We start from the raw sequence: 23,190 nt of genomic DNA on the forward strand, positions 1-23,190 counted from the left end.
TTTTACAGGTCTCTCTGTGCAGTATTTTCATTTTTATTCGCTCCCCTCTCCAGAGGGGAACCTCCCCAGCACCCACCACGTGCTCCACATGCCAGGAGCACATCCAGCCTCGCTCCCTAAGCCTAAAGCCCTCTGCAATTCTTGTCTGAGCAGTTGTTAGCCCAAGACAAGACGACTTATTTCCATTCACTCCCCGCATAATCCACCTTATGAATTTCCACCTCACCTACCCGGYGCAGCCGAGGAGCCAGAAATACAAAAATATTTCCTACTGTGTTTTAAACCCACATCCTCCCGGATACACGATAAGAGCTTAATAGCTTTGACACTGCGCTGTTTTCATATTCATGCCTAAGTTATGGATACAGCAACAGATCAGCACTTCTTTGTGCTTGGCATTGGCTCTGCTTCGCTGCCTTAAACTGTCTGAGTCAAGGCCACGTTTTAATGCCATAGAGCTCTATTCAAATACCAGTATGACCACATTTTAAAAGCCACCCTGTACCACTTCATTGCCGCAGATGTCCTTTACATCTGGCAAGGGCCGTTTCTCTGCGTGTCAACAGTAATTCAGTTTAACAGCTGTCTCTTTTGACAAGCTTAGTGTCAGACTCTAAAATGACAGGGTGACAGTTTTCCTTTTCTTTAACAGAACATAGTGCAAATTAACTGTTTGAATGCAGGAGCACCGAACGCCTCCCGAATACAGTTTGGTGTCGAGGGAATGGGATTGGGAATTGCTGGCATTAGCAGCCCAAACTGAAAACTTGTAGGGTCTGCAAATCCCAGCAGTGGAATGGAGGTTTTTTACCTGAAATCAAAGCACCCAGAAAACCTTAAATTGAGTTGAAGTAGATGCTGGAGGGAAACACTGGGAATTTGCAAAGTGGCATGATGAGGGATTTTCCTGAAATGCATAAAGACACAAAATTCCACTTATTCAGGTAAAGCGCTTGTTAACACAGCAACTAAAGGTTYCCCCTGTCTCAGCTTTCCAACATCATTCCATACACACAGGTTTTCCACAAATTTCAGGCCTCCAAAAACACCTCAGCATAATTTCTGCAGCACTACAACTGTGCCTGGAATAATACTGCACATTTTCGTGATTGAAAACTTCAACCTCAAAACCAGCTTGTGGACAGTAACAAAGTGCCACCATGATTTATGGACCACCAATAAATGCTACCAAGACACCACTTTAATCTGGTGCAAGAGTGAGCTTTATGAGGCTGCTTGTATGAGGCTCACATGAAAGTGGATTTAAAAAATATAAACCTTACACTTTGTGTGTTTAAACCATGCACTGAGGGCAGCTGCTCACTGGGTCACTTTTTTGTGTCCCTGTCCTCCAGGGAGGGATGATGAGGTTGGAAGGTGTCTCCCCAATTCAGTCCTTGGCCAACCTCAAAGTGACTGCAGGAACACTTGATTCCATCTCACACAATTTATTTTAAAGGATTAAGAAAGATTGTTCTGTTTTTTGTTCCTGGGGAAGCAGGGACAGGTAAAGCACCTTTTTTATTCTAAAAAAGGAATAACCAGCAAAACCCCAACAGGTCAAAAAGATGAAACACCAAGCATAACATTGGAATGYCTTCAGTAATTGATTTTGTTTGCTCAATGTTGTCAAAGGGAAGAGGTTTTTTGCCAGCAAAACACCGGCACGGGTCACTCAGAGAGGTGGAAGATGCCCCAGCCCTGGAARYATCCAAGATTATGTTGGACAGRGCTCTGAGCAAMCTGGTCTAGCTGARGATGTCCCTGCTCGTGACARGGGGCTGAACTGGATGGCGTTTGAGGGTCCCTCCCATCCCAAACCATTCTCTGATTCTACAATAAATATTTGTATGTATTACTCACATTATAACATGTGGCCACCTCATCATATTTAGAACAATTCACACTTAGATCCCTACGAACCCCTCTAAAAGCCGTGCTCCTCTTCATCAGCAGCAATGGAGATTTTCCATTTCTCAGCCTCACAACACAGCCCAGCTCATCCTCTTTCATTCAGCTCTTTTATTCAGCCCTTTTAAACACAACTGGTCACAAATAACCTGCAGAAGTCACTTATTGTCCACCAGCAGGTCTCTCCTCCAGCAAAACTCGTGTCCCTGTGCTGCAGGAGCTGGGACAGAGCTGCTGCCAGTGCCACCTCCCTCCCCGCTCCTTTCTCACCCACACAGCCCGTGTGCTCATTTCCATATCCCAGGAATTCATCCTTTCATAGCCAGAGGTGAGTCTCTGCAAAGGGAACACGTTGCTGGGGTTTTATTAATATATCATGAAGCTCAGTTAGCTGCAAACACATATTTTTAGCACAACATSAGCCCCACGGGACGTGCAGGTCGCTGCCTTTGGAGGGGTGGGTTGTTATTAGCATTGCACTCGGAGCTCAGCTGCACAAAACGCGGAGAATCTGTTTAAAAACTTCATCTCCCTAAAATCTCTCCCGTGCCTGGAACACTAATAATTCTATAACTTAAGMTGAACAGAGTACTATTCAGCTGTAAATTTTATGGCTACCCTCTCCACCTCTTATGAAGTGTGAAAAGAGGCTTCATATCTGTCAGTCTTTGCTCAGAAATGACTTTYGCTGATTACTTAAACTTTCGTTAAATAAGCTTTCCACAAGCTGTAAAAACAGAACACAGTAGGGAAAAAATTGGCTCTCTTTTAAAAGTGCTGTAAAGTCTCTTTTTGAATGAGTAATTAGAAATGTGTAAACTCTTTTATGGATATGTGAGAAGCTCACACACACACAAAAATTCGACATTCCATGCAAGTATTTCTGTGTGCTATCAAATTTCAYTGTATTTCACAGAGACCCAAACTATTCAGACCCAAAATACACATAGATCAGTGGACATGGGTTATTTGCCAGGGAGGAATTTACATACAGTACAAGTAAAACATCCTAATTTAAATCCACGACAATGGATACTCACAATCTTAAAGAGAAATCAGAGCTGTTTGTCTTTCCTCTCATATTTATACAGATTGCAAAGCTGTTGACAGAGCACGATTTGAGCTGGGCCTTTCCAGCAGCTTACTGGTATTTTTATTGCCATTGTCAGCTATCTTTTCCATATCAAGAGTTAAGCTGAGATGAAGAGGTTCTGATATCCCAAACCCATTCAGGAACACCCAGGTGGACAGGCAGGGAGCAGCAGTGACAGATCCACTGCTGGTCCTCATCCCCTTGAAATTCCCAAACCTCCTTAGTCAAACCAAGTTTCCACCTTCATTTCCCACACACACATTCTGTCCATCCCCAAAACACACTCTTCAGATGCTCTGAAACATCTTTAAACCTTCATTTTTTGTATCCCTTTCCCTCCCTTAAAACTTGCATTAATTTGTGCTGGAAACTCTCTTTGCCTCCGAGCCTCACGCTCGGCTCTGCGGCAGGGGGTGAACATCTCATCTCAAAAGAAGTGAGATAAAGGCAGAGATGAGGGGAGATGGGTGGTACCCCCGAGTGATTTCCCACCTCCCTGGGAGAGGGGACAGGGCATTTCGGGGCCACAGAGCTGGAAAGCATCCCACCTCTGAGCTGGTGGGATGTTTGCTCAGGGATGTCCCGCTGGGCACACGCACTGTGCCCTATAAATAGTAATGTCTTCCATGCTCCTCTCGATGGAGAAATCTGCAGGAGGGGAAATAGTCTCAAATCTGTGTCGTTTTCGAGGCAAACAGAGCCAGCCTCATTCCCTCCTCAGCGGGGAAGATGGAGGTAGGGGGTACTCACCCCCAGCTCTGTGGGGTCGGGAAAAGCGGGGCCCGGCTGATGACTCTGGGGATGAAGAGCTGCCCCAACATCTGCTCCCAACCTTTCCATCCCCGTGTTTCCCACAGGAATTTCTCTTTCTTTTCCATGAGCAAACTCAGCCTCTCTCCCAGGACTGGGATGGTCACTGAGTAAGGTTTTGGGGGTGATATGAGCAGGGGGTGTTATCTGCTCCCCAGAGCATCCCTGCTGGAGGGGACTGCCAGATTCTGCTCCCCCTCTGAATCCTACAGATTTCCAGCATGGAAATGGTGCTGAGGAGTCCTGAGGAGAGCAAAAAGCACCACAGCATTCTCTCCCTTAGAAGATATTAGCAAAATACCTCTCTCAATAAAGATATTAACATTGTCATTATCATTTTAATCCCCCAGAGAGGGATCCAGCCCCCACCTGCAAAGCCCAAATTCCTGTTGGTAGCAGAGCAATGCTCCTGCTCCTGCTCCCCACCCCTGCCCCAAGCCAGCTCTCTGACAAAACATCCCCAGGCCCAAATTGCTGCCAGGTCTGTCACAAAACCAACCACGGTGCGAATGTTCTCAAGGAGAAGAACAAAAGTACGAGAAGGGAAAAAGCTTCACACATCTTTAGCGTGGAGAATGTATTTAGTGCTCCCAGAACCTATTAGATGGGGCGATCCAGGCAATTTATTGTTTTGTCAATACCTTTTATTTTGATTTAATAACTTACAAACCCCACGGTCTATCTGTAGCGCAGCCTCAACTTTCTTTACGCAACCCCACTTAACTTCCAAACACTTTCGCTTTCAGGTCAAATCTCTGTCATTGTGATAAATGGGTCTATTTAAATTTTTATCACCGAAGAATTCTCCCCGGTGTCTTTTTCACTATCAGATTTCACGCCCAAAATAACAGGATACTTATTATTTTTTGTTATCCACCACACACATGAGAAGAGTCGCCGCAGAAAGCCCAGATGTGGTGGAGAAACAGCTGTAATTTGTCTGCAATGGTCTCAGTCCTGCAGATATTTTATACAGAGGGTGTTGCAATATCTGCAAGAATACTGTGCAAAAACAGGGGGGAAAAGCCTACTATGGGATACATACACTAAATTCAGCCTSATCTGTGCTAACAAATAAACAACTCTGAATATTTTACCCTCCCAAGGCATTTCTRTGCACGATGTAGAGGCCCTGGGCAAGGTTTAATCTGATTTGGCCATTGCTTCATTAAGCAAACTAAGAAAAACTGCTGCAAAGTCAACAAATTTTTAGATATTATTAGAAATAATCACCTGCTTTTCTTGCCAATAATCAGCACCAAAACTATAATCCTTACAGCCCTGAGTAAGCTACGCATGTGTTTAACCTCTCTTTTAAATGGTATTGAAAGCTGAATTCTGTGGCTACTGTAAAGATAATAAAAACAGATACTGCAGGAATAGAGAAGTGTTTAATGACAAGTCACAAAGAGTTCTACTGAAAGGAAAGCAAGAGCAAGAAAGGTTAAATAAACAGAAACCACAGTGCCTCCCATCTTTCTTACATTACCTTTCAATAACTCTAAGGGGAAATTTCCACTAGCCATGATTTGATTTCCCAGATCTGTGCATTAAATATTTACTCCTAATGATAAACTTATAGGAGACGCAAACAAAAACTAATTTGCATTATTAATGATGCAAGAAATGTGATGCTTAGTCCCTTAAGATTCATAATAAAGCAGGAAATGTTAGAGATTTACTTTCTTTTTCATTTTAAAAGGCAAGTTAAAACGATAAAACTTATTTAATTAACAGAGAGTCTATTTATGAATTAGTTGTTTCTGCCAGCAAGAATGTTTTTAAAAAAAAAAAAACTGTCTGAAATGAGGCTGAGACTACAAAGAGTCCATTTTCAGCTTGGGAGTCTCAAGGGAAAAATCAAAGGGTTTCTTTCTTTCAACAGTTTGGGTGAGATGATATTTTGAGATGTTGACAGCTGCCAAACTGCAGAGCCAGTGAAGAACTACCAAATTGAAATCGTTTTTATCTTTTTGAATTTTCCTCAATATTCAGCTCAACTTCCTTTAACAGCTCCCGACTGAAATTTCTACTTGGTTAAAGGGTTTTTTCTCCTTCTTCAACATTTGTGTTGACTGCTCTGGGCCAAACATGAGCTCTGTCTCTTCTAAAATCAACCATAAATAATAGAGAACCATTATTATTACTTCTGGTAGCSTTTCTCTTTTAGTAATGCATTAATTGGCATCTCTTTCTCCCTTCTGTGCCCAGTGTGGAACCAAATTCCAGTGGTTCATCATCTTTATCATCTCTATCCCACTGAATTTTCTCACTCTGTTTACTTACAAGATATTAGCAAAACGGAACTAACAGTCTTTAATGAACAGGGTAGAATTAAAAGTCAACATTTAAAACTTGTTTTCTTCTTTTCTGACAGAAGMTGTTTATAAGACTCAAGGCAGCCTCAGTTAATACGGTAATAATAATCATTATAGTAATAATAATTAATAACAATAACAATAAACAAGCTTTCYATGTGGCTCAGAGTCATTCTAGTTTTCCATTTTCTTGCTAATTCTTGTTTCCACTGCTAAAGCCACCGCTCCTTTTCTAATCCTTTCATTGGTGTTGGTCCCATGACCAACCTTGTGGTGGTTTCTGCTCTCCTCAGRCATCTGCCCCCTGTTTCCTCCTAAAACCTCTTCCCCCAGATAATCAGTCTGTTATTTTTGTCTTCACCACATGTTCCTTGACCAGATCAAAGAGGACCCAACCCCTTTCTCTCATGGTTCAAGGTTCCAGCCTCAGCTGCAACCTCTGCTTCAGCTTCCTTTCCTGCTTCTGCTGCCTTCTTCCTTCTTCCCTCCCATGTCACATCTGCGTCCTGGAGAAAAGCTCCCTAATCTTCCTCCAAGATACCATTTCCTTCTAAACTTTAGGTCTGTTCCAGGTGTCCCTCTGTGCCCTGTCACCTCCTGAGCACCTTTCCTTGACAAAACACCTCATTTTGGTTTGTTCCCACCAAAACCAGCTCAGACAATCCCAGACCGAGCACCACCAGAGCTGTGTTCCAGGAGGGGAAGGGCAGAGCCTCTGGCGCTGCTTTAGCACATCCAATTCTGATGWATTTTGTCTTTACAGCACCGAGCATGAACAAGCATTTTCTGAGCCTGATCCCCACTTGGATACAGAGGAATTTCTGGAATCCTGCAACCAGCCAACCCCTGCTCTGCCTGGGGAGAGCTGACGCAGATATTATTTGGGAATATCGAGAGTGAGTTCTGCTGGCACAAACGCTTCAAATTTGGATTAACTGCACTTTGGGTCACTTTCTTATAAGGAAAAAAACCACCGACAACTTGATATTTAATTAAAAACTGTTTCAAGAATAGCTGTTCAAGTATTGATCACTGCAGGCATCAGATAGCTTTTAAAAAAGGGGGTTTATGAATTATCATAAGAGTTTAACACCCAGCAAAGGCAGTGGTGTGAGAAAGAAAAATATCCCCAGCTGTACCACAGACCTGTTCCCATCAGTGATCTAATTCACAATTATGTGATGAATTGGAAAGGGTTGATATAATTTTTTTTGAAGTTTGTTAATGCAGAGGTTTTTTTGGGAGGGATCCTGTCAACACTAAAGAAAAWCATTCTCCCCTTTCCAGGAGACCTTCCTATACTGTTATGCTCCTAAACTGGTGAGACAAAATGTACAAAGTCTTCCTTAATTTTGCAAACAAGACAGATATAAATACAAAGATTAATAATTTAATGCTTTTAGTATTAATAAACCACATGAAGACTGTCCATATTATGGCTCTAATTCAGCAAACACAGAACAAACTGGGCAACCTGCACGAGCCAGGTGGGTGTCCAGGGGTGAGCCCAGCCTTGCCCTCATTAATTAATTTTCATAATATCTTCAGAGAATGACCTCTCTTCAGCACAGACTCAAAATAGAGCAGGGTCTGCATCTCCCCAGGGCCAGGGAAACAGTTCCATGGCCACCAGCAGGACAGGTCACCKCTGCATCCCAACATTCCACATCAACAGCAGTCAGACCTGGGTTTGCCTCTCGTTCCTCCCCCGACCTGCTCCGGACATTTCCATTTGAAACCAGGATCTGTCACTCCCCCAAACCAGGTTTTTTTTTCTTTTCTATTTGAACCTGAATGAAAAAAACCTGAATCCCCGGGTGTCTGACATCAAAGTGTGGGAGAAGGAACCGTGGGGATGGTGTTGTGGCATTAASGCTGCACTAGAAAGAAAGAGCAGATGGGCAGCGAGGAAGCAAATCCTGTTGAAATGTGATTAAGTGACACTGAAGATAAGGAAAACCATGAAAACTAAAGGGCAGGTAAGGAGATTTTAAGTGCAATATAAAAGGGGATTTGTGGAACATGTAATTCTTCCTTTAAATGTTTATAAAACACAGATTTTTTTGCCTCTCAGTTATAGTTACAGATCACTTTGTTTCTCTCTGCGCTGTCTACAGGGATTAGGCAAAGCTGAAGGTTCTTGGTACTTTTGTACCTACTGGATGTTTATTTTTCATTCTCTCTCAGAAAATACATTTCCAATTACAGATGAAAACAGGAGGCACAGAGGGAAGAACATGCCATAAAGCATTTCCAGCATTCCCAGAAAAAAAAAAAGCCATTTGGTTTCCTGGAAGATGATGGTTTCATTGCAACCACATTCCAAATCAAGATTTATCCATCACCATCTATGACCAGGAAAATCTGGTTTCTACTCATCTTGCTCTTACCTGTTCTTTGCCAAATTAGTAAGTTTTCTGTATTATGGGATGGAGAGCACTGGGGTTTTTTTCTATTTTTAAATTATTTGTGCTGATGCAATCAGTCACACCTTTCAATAAATTACTAATGGTGGGCGAATCATCGCTCTCGGCACCAACAGAAATAGGTTTTGTTCTCACATCCCTGCACATGCCCACGGCCACCAAACCCAGCCCTGACAGCTTTCCAGGGAGTTCATTTACAGCCCTAGGAGCATCCAGCCCTCCTGCTTCCCGGTGGGACAACCTGCTCCAGAGGTTGCCTTTCATCTCACACGGTGCTGCTTCATCTCAGCATTTCTAAGTTTTATTTTCTGTCTCCCAGAGAAGAAGATTTAGTTGAGTCTTTAAATTCAGCAGGATCCCTGGTGGAGGGGGAAGAAAGGGAAGGAGCATGTGTGGGATGGATGGATGGATGGATGGATGGATGGATGGATGGATGGATGGATGGATGGATGGATGGATGGATGGATGGATGGATGAAAGAGAAGAAAAAATCCTCATCTTTTTTTGGCCAATCCTATGAATTTTCCTGTACTTTTCTACAATCATAGATCCAATGGGTTCCTCAAACCCCTCTCTGAGCCAGCACAAACTTTGCATGGAGAGGGAGAGGCAGGTGAGTGCAGACCCAGCACTCAGGATGGGGAGACCTCCCCACCAACCCKGCACTGAGACAAATATGCACCATTCTCTGCATGTAAAATCTGCATTTTCTTTCTTTATTTGCATTGGAAATCCTGGCTCAGGCCCGTGGCTGGGGTTGGGGTGGCGTGCGCTCATCTCGTGTTGCTTGCGGCCACTTAGAAAAATCACATAATCCACCRCAGGTTTAAAACATAATTTAAACCTGCCAAGTCTCATAACTTCCAAGGAGGCAAATTTACCATWAAAAAAAATAGTTTCCACTTACTAGATTTTACATTCAGATCTCTGGCACGCGGGCCTGCCACCAAAGAAGCCTTTTATGCAAGCACATAATCAACGGAAGCCTTCATTTTCACTGCGGTTGGATTTAATGTGATAATGAATATTCCAGTGTCAGCTCTGGGTGAACGAATGGGGTTTCACCTCAGATCCCCTCCTTTCRATATCTCACGCAGGCACACGCTTGCTGAGTGGTAAATAATTCAGCAGCACCAGCAGAAGGACACCTGAGCTGCGTTCCCAAGGCGGGCGGATCTGCTGTGCTCATATCCCACCCTGTGTTCCTGCTCTTGTAAACAGCAGCTATGCAGAGGTTTTATTACCTATTTATTATCTATTTATTATCTATTTATTACCTATTTATATCTGGCTCTTGCAAAGGAGAACTCTTGGAAAAAATGCATGGCTTTGACAAAGTGCCTGTGGAAAAACGTTCCTTGGGTGGCTCATGGGCACCCAGATCTGGGCAGGGAAGTTTGGTGGAGCATCCCAAACCAATGCCATGAGGAATGCACATTCCATAATTAGCAGAATTGGTTTTCATCATCGTTATCATTTGCAGAACTGCCGTTGATATTTCTCTTCCATTTGAGAGTCTCTCTGCAGTTTGCAAACATTTACCCACCTTTTACAAGGTAAATTTTTTCACACTCATTTTCCAGACATGGAATGTGGCTGAATTAAGGCTCCTGTGAAACCTTTCCCTGYCAGATCCCCGTTTATCCCCAGATTTAACCCTCATTACCCAGCCAGGCCTGCAAAATTGTTAGGGATCTTCTCTTTCTTTGGGCTTCTCACCTATTTTCCAGTCTTTGGCTGATGTTTTTCCTTCCTTTTTGCCAGTTTCAAGTTTCCACTCCGACACCAAATGCTCCCCTCTTTTCCTACCGCTGTTAACACGAGGCAGATCAAACAAACACAAAAGTGTTTTCTCAAAAAATAATCATTAAGCGTATCGCCGAGTTTGGTTCATGTGACAGCTGAATATTTGTTTCATTAATAAGTCATTTGCAATTAATTCCTGGAGTCATTTCTAAAAGAACATTGTGATGTTTCCATGGTTTTAAAGTGGCAAAACACCAGTCATTCTCTGAGAAAATTTCAGTGCAAAGTGYTCATAGGCATCCGCTGGAAAAATCCAGCCTGCAGTGAGGAGTGTCCCTGTGCTGTGAGAATGTGGCTCCTGTTAGTGGTGAGGCACCTACTCACAACATGCAAATACCTGCAGGGTTTAGGGTTTGGAATTTCAGGTGCATGGATGTTCATGCTGCTCCTTTCAGACGATTAGTAATAAAATTATTGTAGTTAAGGAGTTTTTTCCATTTAAGGCTCACAAAAAAACTCTTCCCTATGCTGGAAACGTAACAAAATCTCCAATAAAATGGTTCCGTTTCTCTCTTTTCAATCAAAAGGCTGGATGAGCAAGTTATAGTTATCCTGCCTTCAGAAACTGAAGATGCTCCAGCTCTCGAGGGTTCCTGAGGCTCTAAAATCACACCAGGATGAGAGCCTTTCCTTGGAGAACCAGGGGCTCCATCCTCAGCCTGCCAAGGTCACCTTCTYCTGGGGATGGAACGGGCACCATTTGCATTGATGTCCCATTAAGAATTAAAWAACAATTTCCCATCTTTCACAATGCTCTTTCCAACCTTACGAACCGGCACAATTTGGGAATAAACAGCACAAGAAAGTGTCTCTAATCCTGGGCATCAGCACCACTTTCACTCTAAATCCCGAGTCCTGACACGTGGCCAGMAAGGATGAAGGACATTTCTAAGCCGTAGAAACAATTACAATTGTTGTCATCTCACCTTGTCAATAACCTTCCCCCAAAATTACAGGTTAGARAGGTGTCTGTAATCATTAACAGCCTGGAGGAGAAGCACATTACCAAAGCAACAAACCTCTAATCAACAGAGTGGGAGCAGTGCAGAAGRGAAAAATAACTCCTTAACGAGCCAGTTGCAATAATTTTGTTTAAAAAAAACAAAGATCTTACTTGGCGCATATAGTTACCACCCCACAGTGGCAAAATTGACGTGTTGGAAAAAGTGAGCATCTTAAATTTATGCCTACTTGGGAATGTAATTTGCTGGAATTACACTTTCAGAGAGAAGTGCTCGCAGGTTTTCATATTCAGCAGCAAGAGGACTAATTCTATCCATGAAATGACAGAGCTCTGAAATGACACAGAGAGCTGGCAAAAAAAAAATTGTCAAATATTTGCTTTGCAATTAAAAATTAAGACAAAATATTTTAAAAAYGCCCAGCTTCAAGCATCCTAAAGGAGATGAACACGTAACAAACGTGGTCTGGAAAGAAAAGTTCTAGAYTCACAAAATTCTTCAAGTGGAATGGTTTTTAATGTGTCGTGAAAATCAGGTTAAAATGAATCTTTTAAATGTTATTGCAATGCCATAACTTATGGGCTAAAAAATTAATAAAGTTGGATAAGAGGATCTATAAAATATCCTGTAAGAAAAAATGGAAACAATCAATTTTGTACCTTCCATCAATACCAAAGGAGTTGCTACACAACTATTTCTATGATAAGATGTGACTTCGCTTTGAATGCAATTTGCAATCTATTAACTTGATCCAGTTTTCACTGAAGGAAATGAAAAGATTACCATTGACTCCAGTGAAAGCTGGATTAGACTCTGTTCACATTCACAGTGGGGAGAAAGAAAAAAAAAAACCCTTAATGATTATTTATGCCAGAAATTCCAGTGTAAAAAGCAAAACTGGTGCAAATGGGTTGAAGAATTTGAAGAGAAAAATGAGCACAGTTGATATAAAACATAATTCCACTAAAAAGTAGAGATTACTAATTACTCTGAATACGCTTACAGAGAAGCTATAGATGTAATTAAATGGCACAAATATACTTGGAAATCCAATTATAGCGATGGAGCAATGATTGCACAGTTGCACGAAGAGTTAAAATAAAATATGATAGCAGATAAATGGGTATATTAGAAAGGCATTATTAGATTTCCTTGCATTTATCCACCACTGAGTGCCACCAACCCTTCGAGCCAGGGACAAATAGGAGAAATAAGACAGGGGAGAAAGATTGAGTTCTCYTGCTAAATACAGTCAGCAAAAACTGAGATATTTCCACTGAAAAAGATAAAATGGGAGACACCAGCTACCAATACATGACATGCAACAAATCAAAATCCCGAGTCTTATTTGCAGTCCTGCAGTTCCAGCAGAATTAYCAACTTTTGTAAACACCGAACCATAAAAGGAGTAAAACTCAAAAAAGGATTTACTGCAGGAAGTCAGAAAATCTCTGAGAAAACACAATATACCAATAAAGAGCCAATTATTGCAACCATCAATATTCGGCAGTGGACTATCAGGGCAAAGATATGCAGATTCCATTAGGAAAAAATACAGCCATGCCTGTCCTTTGGCAGGAGAACATTACTTAGAGAGAGGAAAAGGGACCAGCACTTTATTTGTGGGTTTAAATAATAATTTGATACTTTACCCATTATGTCRAGAAATTAACATTTAGAGGGAAAAAAATGCATGTCCCTCTCTGATTTAAAGCAAAGTCAGTTCTTTTTCTGCTTTCTCTTGTCCTTGGAATTCACATTGCCTTAAAATATATGGATATTTATGGCATGKAAAAGGTATTTATAGTATATTCAAGGTTTGCCAACTTTTGAAACCCGAGGGAAATATTCACCAATTGCCAGTAACTCGCTCATCTCTCTTACAACCTTACCTGGTTTTAAAATTCAAACACAGACCAGGCACAAGTTGCAGGAGGTTTTAGTGAGAATTCTTCTCTGGTGAATTGGGAAGTGGTTCTTTGGGATGTTCCCCATTAAAACACCTGCATTCAGCCCTATTTCCCAGTTTATCCCCATTTTGCAATCACAGGGAGAAGGCTCATAAGGGATTTTATTTTATGAGGTCACAGAGACTGCATCTGTCCCTCCCCAGGCACAAGTTTGGCTATTAACTTCATCAAGGTGGGGGAAAAAAGAATTAAAATAACCCCTAAACCAGTCTTTTATTCTGCTTTTGCTGCAGCACCACAAACAGAAACATCCACAAGCTCAGCTCTGCCTTGGCTAAGCAAATCTCATAAATGTCTRAATTTCCCATTATGGCCATGATTTCTAGAGGGAGATGAAATCTTTACCTCTCTCTAAATTGATGGGAGTCTCCCTCCTCCCTTCAGATGCCAGAATATGGAAGTAGAAGACTCTCCCTCTGAAGGCTGTATTTTATAATACTCTGATGAGATGCCTTTTGATTTAGGGTTGGCATGAAGGAAGAAAAAAAAAACCCCGTGTAGTCTGCCAGCTCATCTAACCCAACTTTAATCACTTTCTGTGGAGACAGCTATATCTGAGCCACTCATCTAAAATCCCTTTAAAGTCAATGGTGAGAAATAGATGTTTTTAGGATGCAATTAATTGATTGGAAGGAAGAGGGATCTATCACATATGGGAAAGAATTATGGCCCAAAGGGTTCTACTTTTCCTCATTTGCTTTAGAGGAGTTCACACATCTGCATTTGAACAGTCACCCAGGACAGGTGAGAAGAATATCCCCAACCTCTGTTAACAAATCTCTCTTGGTGATTTTTAATCTGGTTTCCTGCTCCCATCCCTTCTGTTCCCACACCAAATCTCTCCTGAGATATCAGTTTGGGGTTTTTTTTGCATTACAAGCCCATTAACCCCTCAAAGAAAGGGGTTCATCCATCTGATGCTAAGGAAAATTTTTGGGCCACACCCTGGGGCCAGAAGAACTGTTCCGATAGGTTTAAATGACACACTAATGGATATTTTCATGCCAATTGTCACAAAAATATTCAGAATAAGACAAATAACAAAAAAATTCCTGGAGTTCTGCCACTCCTCCAAGGGGCCCTTCAGGTCCCAGGACCATGGGTGGCCACCACCAAAGTGTAACAGAAAATTATGGTGGACACACAGGGTTTATGGAGACAAAGAAAAACATTCCCCTCAAGAAGATGTGGCACATCTGTCACCTTGAACACTCAGCAAACTTCTGGGGGAAGAAAAAACTAATAACAATAAATTTCCCTTCATCAAGTGAGACCCAACAAAGCCAACTTGAAACTAATTTTGCCAGACTTGAACATTGCAGGGCCCCCCAAAACCTTTCCTTTTGCTGCTCTGCCACCCCCAAACACAACCCCTGTGCAATTTCTCTCTGCTCTGACRAGCTGGTGAAGCACAGCCTATTTCCTCTCACCCACCAAAGAGCACCATTGTGCTGCAGGTCTTTGAGGAATCTGCTGCTCACTCTGACATGAGGGAGTCAGTTTTGTTTCATGTTTCCCCTCGTTCTGGGCATTCATCTTCAAAGCTCCTCRCACGCAACCGGGGAGCTTTAGAAGCCTATCAGGGGCAATTCAAAGAGCTTTGCACGGAGCAGGAGGGGGCTCCCGTTCAAAGCTGCAGCTTTGCATCCGCCAGAGAGGRGCAGATTCAAACCCAAAGAGGTCACTTCACCTACCTGTAGTGGGATCTCATATTCAGAAGACTCTGACTAAAAATAAGGGGTATTTAGCCAGTGTGATAACTGAAACCCTCKAGGCGATGCTCTTTCTCTCTCTCCCTCACACACAGAGCAATGTCTCCTTTGGAGAAAACCTCAAAACTCTGGGAGATATAATGGCCTCCAGAAAACTTACTGGTAGATCAGCTCCAGCTGTAGCATCCTCCTGGTTTCAGCACAAAAGTTTCCAGCGAGCTGGACCACCACAAACCTCTGCTCAAACTGCCTGAAACAAGAAAACCACAATAAACCCTCATTCAGTGCAGGATAGAGGGGTAAAAACACCAATTTCTTTCAATTGGTTTCAATTTCATTTCTTTACCCAATCTAATGCAATAGAGAGGAAATATTTTCCTTGGTTCAGAAATTACCAGTTCCATGGTCAGAGCTKGGAGCCCCTGAATGACAAAAGGGCTCTGCTTGGTTGGGCACTGTCTAAACACAGAAAAATTCAGAGCTGCTTGCCCCAGAATTTACCATTYACCCAGGAAATATAGAAAAATTCAGAAAAAAATATTGCTGTCTGCAATTTATACCCGGAGAATTGAGATAAGGAGAGATGCAGGTTCAGGTACAGGTGTTTGATATCATTGATGAGGGTAAGAAAATCAGAAAAGGATCAAGAGAAGCAGAAGCATCATGGATTTACGGATTATCTGCAGGGTCTTTGTATCAGACACTTGATGTTTTTTAAATCAATTTCGATTAAATCATTGTAACACCTGATTTTATGAGAYGCAGTAGYCCTGGATCCATGTTTGCTGCTGGGAGAGGGCAGTGGCACCTCTGGGCTTTAACCCCACTGCCCTGGATTAGCAGGGTCTCTCTCCCTGATCCCATCTCCCACCTGATGCGGCCACATCCCTCCCCTCCCCACCACAGACACAAATCCCACCTCTGTACAGCTTCTCCCATCTACAACAATTCTTCAGTTTTTGTTGTCTCCAAGGGCTTTTTTCCCCCTTTTTTTTAAATACTGGATTAAAATGCACGTCATCCTGCACTGGTTTCTCAGCCTCCTCTTACTCACATTGTATTTTTATTAAAAGATGTAAAGCCTTTGGGACAGCCTGTGCCTGAATGGTGCTTCACAGATACACTTGCATTACTCCCCATATAATTTTTTTTTTCTTTTTATCAGAATTCCCTGGGTTTGTTTTTCTTTTAACCTCAATTTAAACATCCCCTCCATTGCCATGCTTCATTTTGCTGCAGTGCTGACTGTGGGGTTTCAGGTTYGCTGTGCTCCCTCCACGTTTGGGTTATAACAGCAGGCCAAGATGGATCATAAACTTTATATCTGATTCTGTTTCTTATGTAACATTCGTGGGGTTTTTTCACAGTTTTCTACTTGGCAAATGCATTATTCCTTTAAAGTACATGATCAAGTATACAGGGATCTGGGAGATAATGTGAAAATTTAATTTCATTACCAAATTATGCTTGTGCTGCACATACACAGGTACAGCCCAGTTTGGACAAGGCATCTCTCACAAAAAGCTGAGCATTCCAAGCCCCTTTCATACCGTAAGGAGCACACTCTGTGCTGCACAATCTGCTCTCAGGGTGTTTCCAGCCCTGCTTTTTGCACTGTGTTCCCTTTTGTCCCTATTTTATCCTCACTCCTGGTGCTCTCACACTGACCCCACCTGGAGCAAGGAGGCTCCGTGGCTCTTTGCTRAAAGAGCAATTGATTTATGCCCCGAATCTTTCCCAGGCTGTAAAACAGCATAAAAGCACAAATGAAGAGCCTCACACTATTTTTCTTCCTGCTGCGTGCAATCAAGCCAGAAAGTGTCCCTTACTCCCAAAAAAATTGCAAATTACCCCGGCATACCTGAGCCACCAGCAGCCACACGACATTGGGAATATTTCCCCCTATTTGTTGTCCTCCTGCTGAGCTCYTCCTTTCCTGCTTCCACAGAGCCTGGAAACAAAAATCCTGCATGTGAATGAAGCACTAAACCTTTGCCACCAAAATATGTGAATAATTTTTGAAGAATTTCACATCACTTCGGATATTGCGGAGTTGACCCCGTGCATTTGTGGGGTCTGAAAGGGAAATGGATTCAATGCAGCCAGGAAATAATCACGGGAAAGCATTTTGGGTCCAGCCAAAGATGAAGTGAGGCAGCCTATTTTCTTCAAAGCAAGCTGAGGCCACTGCTCACTACATTCAAATACATCAATTATAGAGGGTTTTAATGGAAAAGGATTAAAAAGTACAAAGGTAAAAAAAACAGCATCACTGCCATGCCCAGGAGGATGAAACAACTTCCTTCTGTGTTGGGTATGGTTACAGAATTGCTGAAAAAATGAAGGGAGRAGGAATGGCAAAAAGGGTTTGTGTACCTTGACCAGAATTGCTGTGACAGTGACATAAACTGCAGCACCTGCATTGTGGAATTTAGTCCCCARGCCCCCAGTCTCACTGCCAGCACTCAGATCAGAACTCTGGTTCTGTATTTCCTCTTTCTTTCTAGCCAGGTCAGTACAGTTATTTCATCAATGCAAATCTTAAATGAGGTTATTTTTCTCTAAGTCTCTTCAGTGGTGCCTGCACTGTCCCAGGTCATGGCAAACTGTTYCCTTCACTCCAGTTCCATCCATGTTCCCATTTTCAAGATCTGCACCATTCAGCTCCATCTTCCTCCAAAGTTTGGTATCGAGTTCTTCATGTGCCTAATTTGGGCTTAATTCGAGCCCGGGGYAAATCGTTACAACTCAGATGAAGTCAATAGGAGCGCAGTGACTTACATCAGCTTTGTGTCAGTAAATACTGACAAGATTGATCTCAAACTTTTTCAGAACAAAAGATTTCTGAAGATGGATTAAACAACATAAATGCTGAGCTGTTTTGCCAGGCTGCAAATGGCATAACACAAGCTTTGTGTGACATCTCTGAATTATCCCTCCGTGGTAATGTTGACATTACATGGTATTGACTCATGGAAGAAGCTTAAATACCCTTTTAAGTTTTCAAGACTCTTTGACAAAGCACTATTTCATTAACAAAATGTTAATGGAATCCAGGAAGCCTGGGTCTCCAGAAGAGCCTGCTGGCTGCCTGGGAGATGGGGCTGCACAGAGCAGAGCAATTCTTGTTTGCAGACAACAGCAAAGGAAGCATTTCAAGCAGGGAGGAGGACCCGAGGGCACTTCCCCAGCCCTTCACTGAAGGACTACCACACCTTCTGCTGGAGAAGGTCAAAATAGCACAAATTAGGAAATGCATCACAGAGAGGGAACCAGCAGGGACACAGGGCTGGCATCAGCTTGGAGATGGGGGAAAAGGAGAAGGGCCTGGAGAGCATTGCCATGGGGATCAGCTGCTCTGGGGGCACCTGGGGGAACGGGGTAATTGTGTGCCTGCAGATGAAATTGTTGGCTCCTGCAAATCACAGAATTTAGGTTRGAAAASRCCTCTAAGATCATCGAGCCCCTCTGTTGATGACACCATGGCTCTCAGGTAAGTTCAGGGTTTGAATCTGATAGATTTGCTGCTGGGAACAGGTCTTGGCTTTCAGGATCCTGACCCAGTCCAGATTTGGTGGGGAGGCAGGGGCAGCAGAGCTGGCACAGGGGTCCCCTGTCACCCCCCAGGACCATGGGGAAAGTGCCACCACCCCGCTCAGCAGCTGAGATTGGGTCTCACCCCAGCCAGAACCCCCGACCTGTGACCAGCAGAGAGCAGTTCCTTTCCTTCAGAGACCAGCAGATAATTTATGAACAACCACGCACAGATCTTTTCACCAATAAACTCAGAATTATTTCAAATGCTGCTCAGGACTGTGCCATGCTCCCAGACCTTTCCAACACTGACCTCTGCAGAGAAACCCAAGGGAAAGGGGAAAACCTTCTCAAGAGCAAAGCTGACTCACACACCAAGTAGTCAGATTTTCAAATTTAAGSTTTTCTGCCATTTTCTATGGCTGCAGTTGCTTTATGTAATAAGGAAAGTCATTATTAAGCAAAAAAGATTTGCAGATATGGCAGGGAAATGCTAAACCTCTGTCCATTTGACAGCACTTTGTACAGCAGCAGCCTCCACATTTCCTCCCAGGGGTTCATTTCATCTGTTCCATGAACTCAAACAAGTGCAAGAAAATAATGTTAAAAAAATAAATAAAACAAAGAAATTAAGAGTTCAGTGCATAAATGCAACACTTGACTGAGGCACTCAAGGGCCACCTTGCTGCCTRAAACCACTTCTTTTTAATTGTTTACATTTCAAGTTGATAAAACCCACAGTAGTAAAGATAACTTCGCCTGACTTGCAGTAGAAGCTGAGATAAGAAGCTGATGGGGAGGGGGGGAAATCTCTGAGATGTGTTTGTGTGCATTTGTGAAATATATTAAAAATTAAAAATAAATTAAGAAAGAACCACACACAAATAAGAGATGCCATCAARCACAGCAGGGTTGTGAAACACAGCTGCCCCCGGGTCCTGGTGGCTGAACTGAGGGGGAAATAAGAAATAACCCAGGGGAGTGAGAGGAGAGCCCCATGGGATTCATTGCACCCTGCCTTCACCTCCAGCACGATGGGATCAGGAGAGGGTTGGAAAGGAAGATGAAGATCCCCTGAGTGATGGACACATCTGAGTGATGGACAAAGAGCTCATTCCCTGGCTGAAAACAGGAATTTGGGGGTAACAGCAAAAGCCAGGTGAGTGAAGTGACACTGGGGCACTTCCTCTGTCCCCAGGCAGTGCCTCTTCCTCCAACAGCACCTCATCCTCAAGAGTTTGGGAATCCAAGTGAAATGATCTGTGCCTTGAGAGGTGAACAATGAACAACCACACCACCAGCAGCCTGATGGCCAGAAGATAAATCCTCTGCAGAAAGGGAGGAAAGGTTTTGTGCCAGGAGATGATTCCTGTTTGAAAGCACCTTGCTGCTGTCCAAAGGAGAGAGGAAAGCTGCACGGCCTCAAGGCTRCTTGGCTGMRCTGCTCTGATGCTGAGGAACCTGCAAATCCTCTGCTCAGGGGMTTTGCCCCAGCATAAGGCAATCCCACAAACTTTATTCATCACCAAAACACGGGAGAAAAGTGCCCAGAGCACATCCCAAAGCAGCTCCAAAACCCTCCAGCTAAGAGACTTTCCTCAAACACTTGATGTAACTAAACTGGAAATCTAAGATTGAGGTACTTCAGGGATAACCAAATAAAGTCCTGGAGGGTTGCTGTGGTGACAATGACCACACCAGAACAGCCTCTGCACAGGATTAACACAGCCCATCAGCACAGGATCCAGGTGAGCTTTCAGGGCTCCAGTTTCCTACCCATGTGGAAGTTCAAAAATTGAATAAAAGAGACAGGGAGAGCACACAGAGCATTCCTCAAAGTTTTCTTGGATAATACTGTAGGTTTCAGTATAAAACWATTTAAAGGACTTTCAGAAAAATCAGAATTCAAGGGGAATCGAAGGAGAAAGATATTTTGATCTCGGCTGCAAAATGTGGCACTCWCTCAAGGACACTGAACTTTGTGATCTCTCCAGGGTCACGAATTTTCCACATGAATTAACAGACGTCCTTTGAGCTGCAGAGACCGAGCAGGATTTTATCCCGGCTGAAGATCTGCCCCACGATGTTCACATCCCATTKCCAGGAAAGCATCTCCCACCCTCCAGATAGCCTTGGTCAGAGCCCTCTGTGAATAAGCACTTTATAATGTGAGACACTTGCTGTGCACTGGGTCACTGGAGCAGGGTTGAGAAAGGGACATTCACATCTGAAGTCACAAATCTCCACAGCCAACGCTGAAAAAATTAGCTCTGTCTCAAAGGCTCTCACAGACCTAAAGAGGATCAGCAGGATGGGAGAGAAGATTGCTGCAGTGTGGTGGCAAAGGTTAGGGAAAGCTGGAAACCTTCAGGTTTTGGGAATCAGTCTGTGTATGGAACAACAGTTTCTTTCCTTCTAAACCTGAGACAAATACAGGTTGTGTTTGTCCTGCTCTCAGGAAAACCTGCCTTCAAAATCTCTCATTTGCGCAGGATAAAAACACTCCAGAGGTGCAAAGACAACAGGAAGGCAGCGGTTCTGCAGAAGGGGCATTTTAATTCTAAACCCCACTGCATTCCCCTCGTGATTACACACATTTCTGTCCATTCTCTACACTTACACCCAATATTTTTCTTCAGCTGCCTTGTTTATCCACAAGTGCAGGCACCATAAATTAAAAAAAAAAACCAACAACTTGGAAACACTTACAAAAAATCCCAAACAACAAACTGAATAACACTTGCAGTTGTATTAATATAAAACTCACTGGACAGACCTGGCACTACACAGGAGTATTTTCTTTCCCAGTCCTAGGAAGGAGCTCAGTTGAGCAGAGTTTAATTTAACTGAGCTGAGCTGTCTCCCAACCTCCTTCCTGCTACTCAGCTGCCTCTCCCCAGATGTTCCTCAAGGAAAACATCCATTCCTGCAGAAGGAAAACACCTGTGTAGTACCAGGCACTGCAGATTGTCCTGAGGTGAGAGGGTATTTGCTATCTCCAAGGGACAATTCTGGGAATCAGCCTTTTTTAAAAATCTCTGGATGGGTCTTTAAATCAGAGATTAAAGAAGTGAGAAAAGGTTTACAAAAACTGATAATCCCAGCCCGGCCACCTTCCAATCATAAATACTTGTCATTCTTAGCATAATATGCAGCCTTCAATATAGAATTGAGTTTGTTTCAGGCACGTTTAGGTGCCCTATAGGAATGGTTTTATGCCGCTTTTATTCCTAAAGAACTTCAGATGGGCTGGGACCCATCATCATTCATCATGTCAGCCCTCTCTGGGTACTTACACACACTTTGTCTGCTCGGCTTTATCTGAGAGCCAGCCTTGGGTTTTATTAATTTCCACTGGTTTGCACAAACTACAGAGCTCCTGCGCTCTTTTATAAATGATCCCAGAACTTAGATCCATTTTCCATGAAAACCCAGCAGGGCTTTAAAGGCACTGGCTTCAAAACACTTCTATGTTTTTTGCTTTCTTAAGAAGGGCATCCCAAATGCCTGTTGTGGTTTGGATTACTCTGGGTTTTTTGCTGCTATTTCAACTTCAGGAGAAGCAATTTTTTTGGGTGCTGCTGATAAATGGATTCCCAAGGGCAAACAACTGATTTRTGTGGTGGTTTGTTCTGGTCTTGAATGTTCAACAGCCTGAGTTGAGCCCAAACCTTTTTCTCTTCAAACAATTTTGCATCTGCAGGATTAGGGAGCATCCCTGWGGAAGCAGAGATAGAGAAAATCTGAATTTCCTTTTCATGATTCCCCAGCCCAGGGAAGCTGTGGCTGCCCCATCCCTGGAAGTGTCCATGACCAGGCTGGACGGGGCTTGGAGCAACCTGGGATCATGGAAAATGTTCCACCCCATGGCAGGGGGTAGAAAAAGATGATTTCTGGGATTTCTTCCAACCCAAACCATTCTATTATGGTTCTATGATTGAGGAAATAAATTCCCTTGTGAACTATTGATATATATCTATGAAGATATTCAAAATATCTGCTTATCTGTCTGCCATAAATCACCTTTTAGATACCCAGGTGTAAACACAGGGATGTGTTAAATCAGTACAATCTTAGGTTTGTACTCTCAAAGCTGAAATCCCCTCAGTTACTGCTAAAATCAAAATTGTTAACAGTTCTGCTGCAAAGAAAGAAAAGAAAAAGCAGAACCAATATTTTGTGCCGATATATATATATATTGAGAATATTGTATACATTTCCTCTAGAATGTTTCTGTATTCTATTTTATGCAGGAATTCTCTGCTCCTCAGTGARTTTTTGCTCTGTAAAAGAGGCAGGTGTAGATCAGAGCCAGGCCTGGTGCAGGGTGGGGAGGTTGCCATGGCACACAGGTCCTGGCCATGGGCACAGTCACCATCCTGAGCCACAAAGGACCCGTGTGGCTTCCACAGCACCAGTCCCACCAGCCAAGGCTCCAAAGAAACACACAGTGGGGATCCCACTGGGGTGGTTTGGGCTCTGTGGCTCCCAAAATCCTCCCCTGACCCATGTCCAGCCCCTGGCTCACCTGGAGAGCCTCTGGGGCTGGGGCTGCTCCCTGATGGGCACAGAGCATCCCGGAGGTGCTGCCCATCCTCAGCCACTCCCTCTGGAGCTCTCCAGCCACCTGTTCAGCACAGCAAAACAC

The 23,190-nt window shown here is 43.2% G+C and overlaps 1 long non-coding RNA gene across 1 annotated transcript in view; it reads right to left on the reverse strand.

The window, feature by feature from the left end:
- Nucleotides 1-23,190, reverse strand: part of LOC130579405 (uncharacterized) — a 52,076-nt gene that overhangs the window by 10,850 nt on the left and 18,036 nt on the right. The window contains exons 2-3 of the long non-coding RNA XR_008965984.1: nt 16,870-16,959; nt 15,169-15,258 (exon numbers count right to left, since the gene is read on the reverse strand). This is a non-coding gene — a long non-coding RNA (uncharacterized LOC130579405). The remainder of the gene's footprint in view (nt 1-15,168; nt 15,259-16,869; nt 16,960-23,190) is intronic.

Source organism: Malurus melanocephalus, unplaced genomic scaffold, assembly GCF_030028575.1.
Source record: "Malurus melanocephalus ecotype Western Australia unplaced genomic scaffold, MMel_1.1 scaffold_272, whole genome shotgun sequence".
NCBI classification, from domain to species: Eukaryota; Metazoa; Chordata; class Aves; order Passeriformes; family Maluridae; genus Malurus; species Malurus melanocephalus.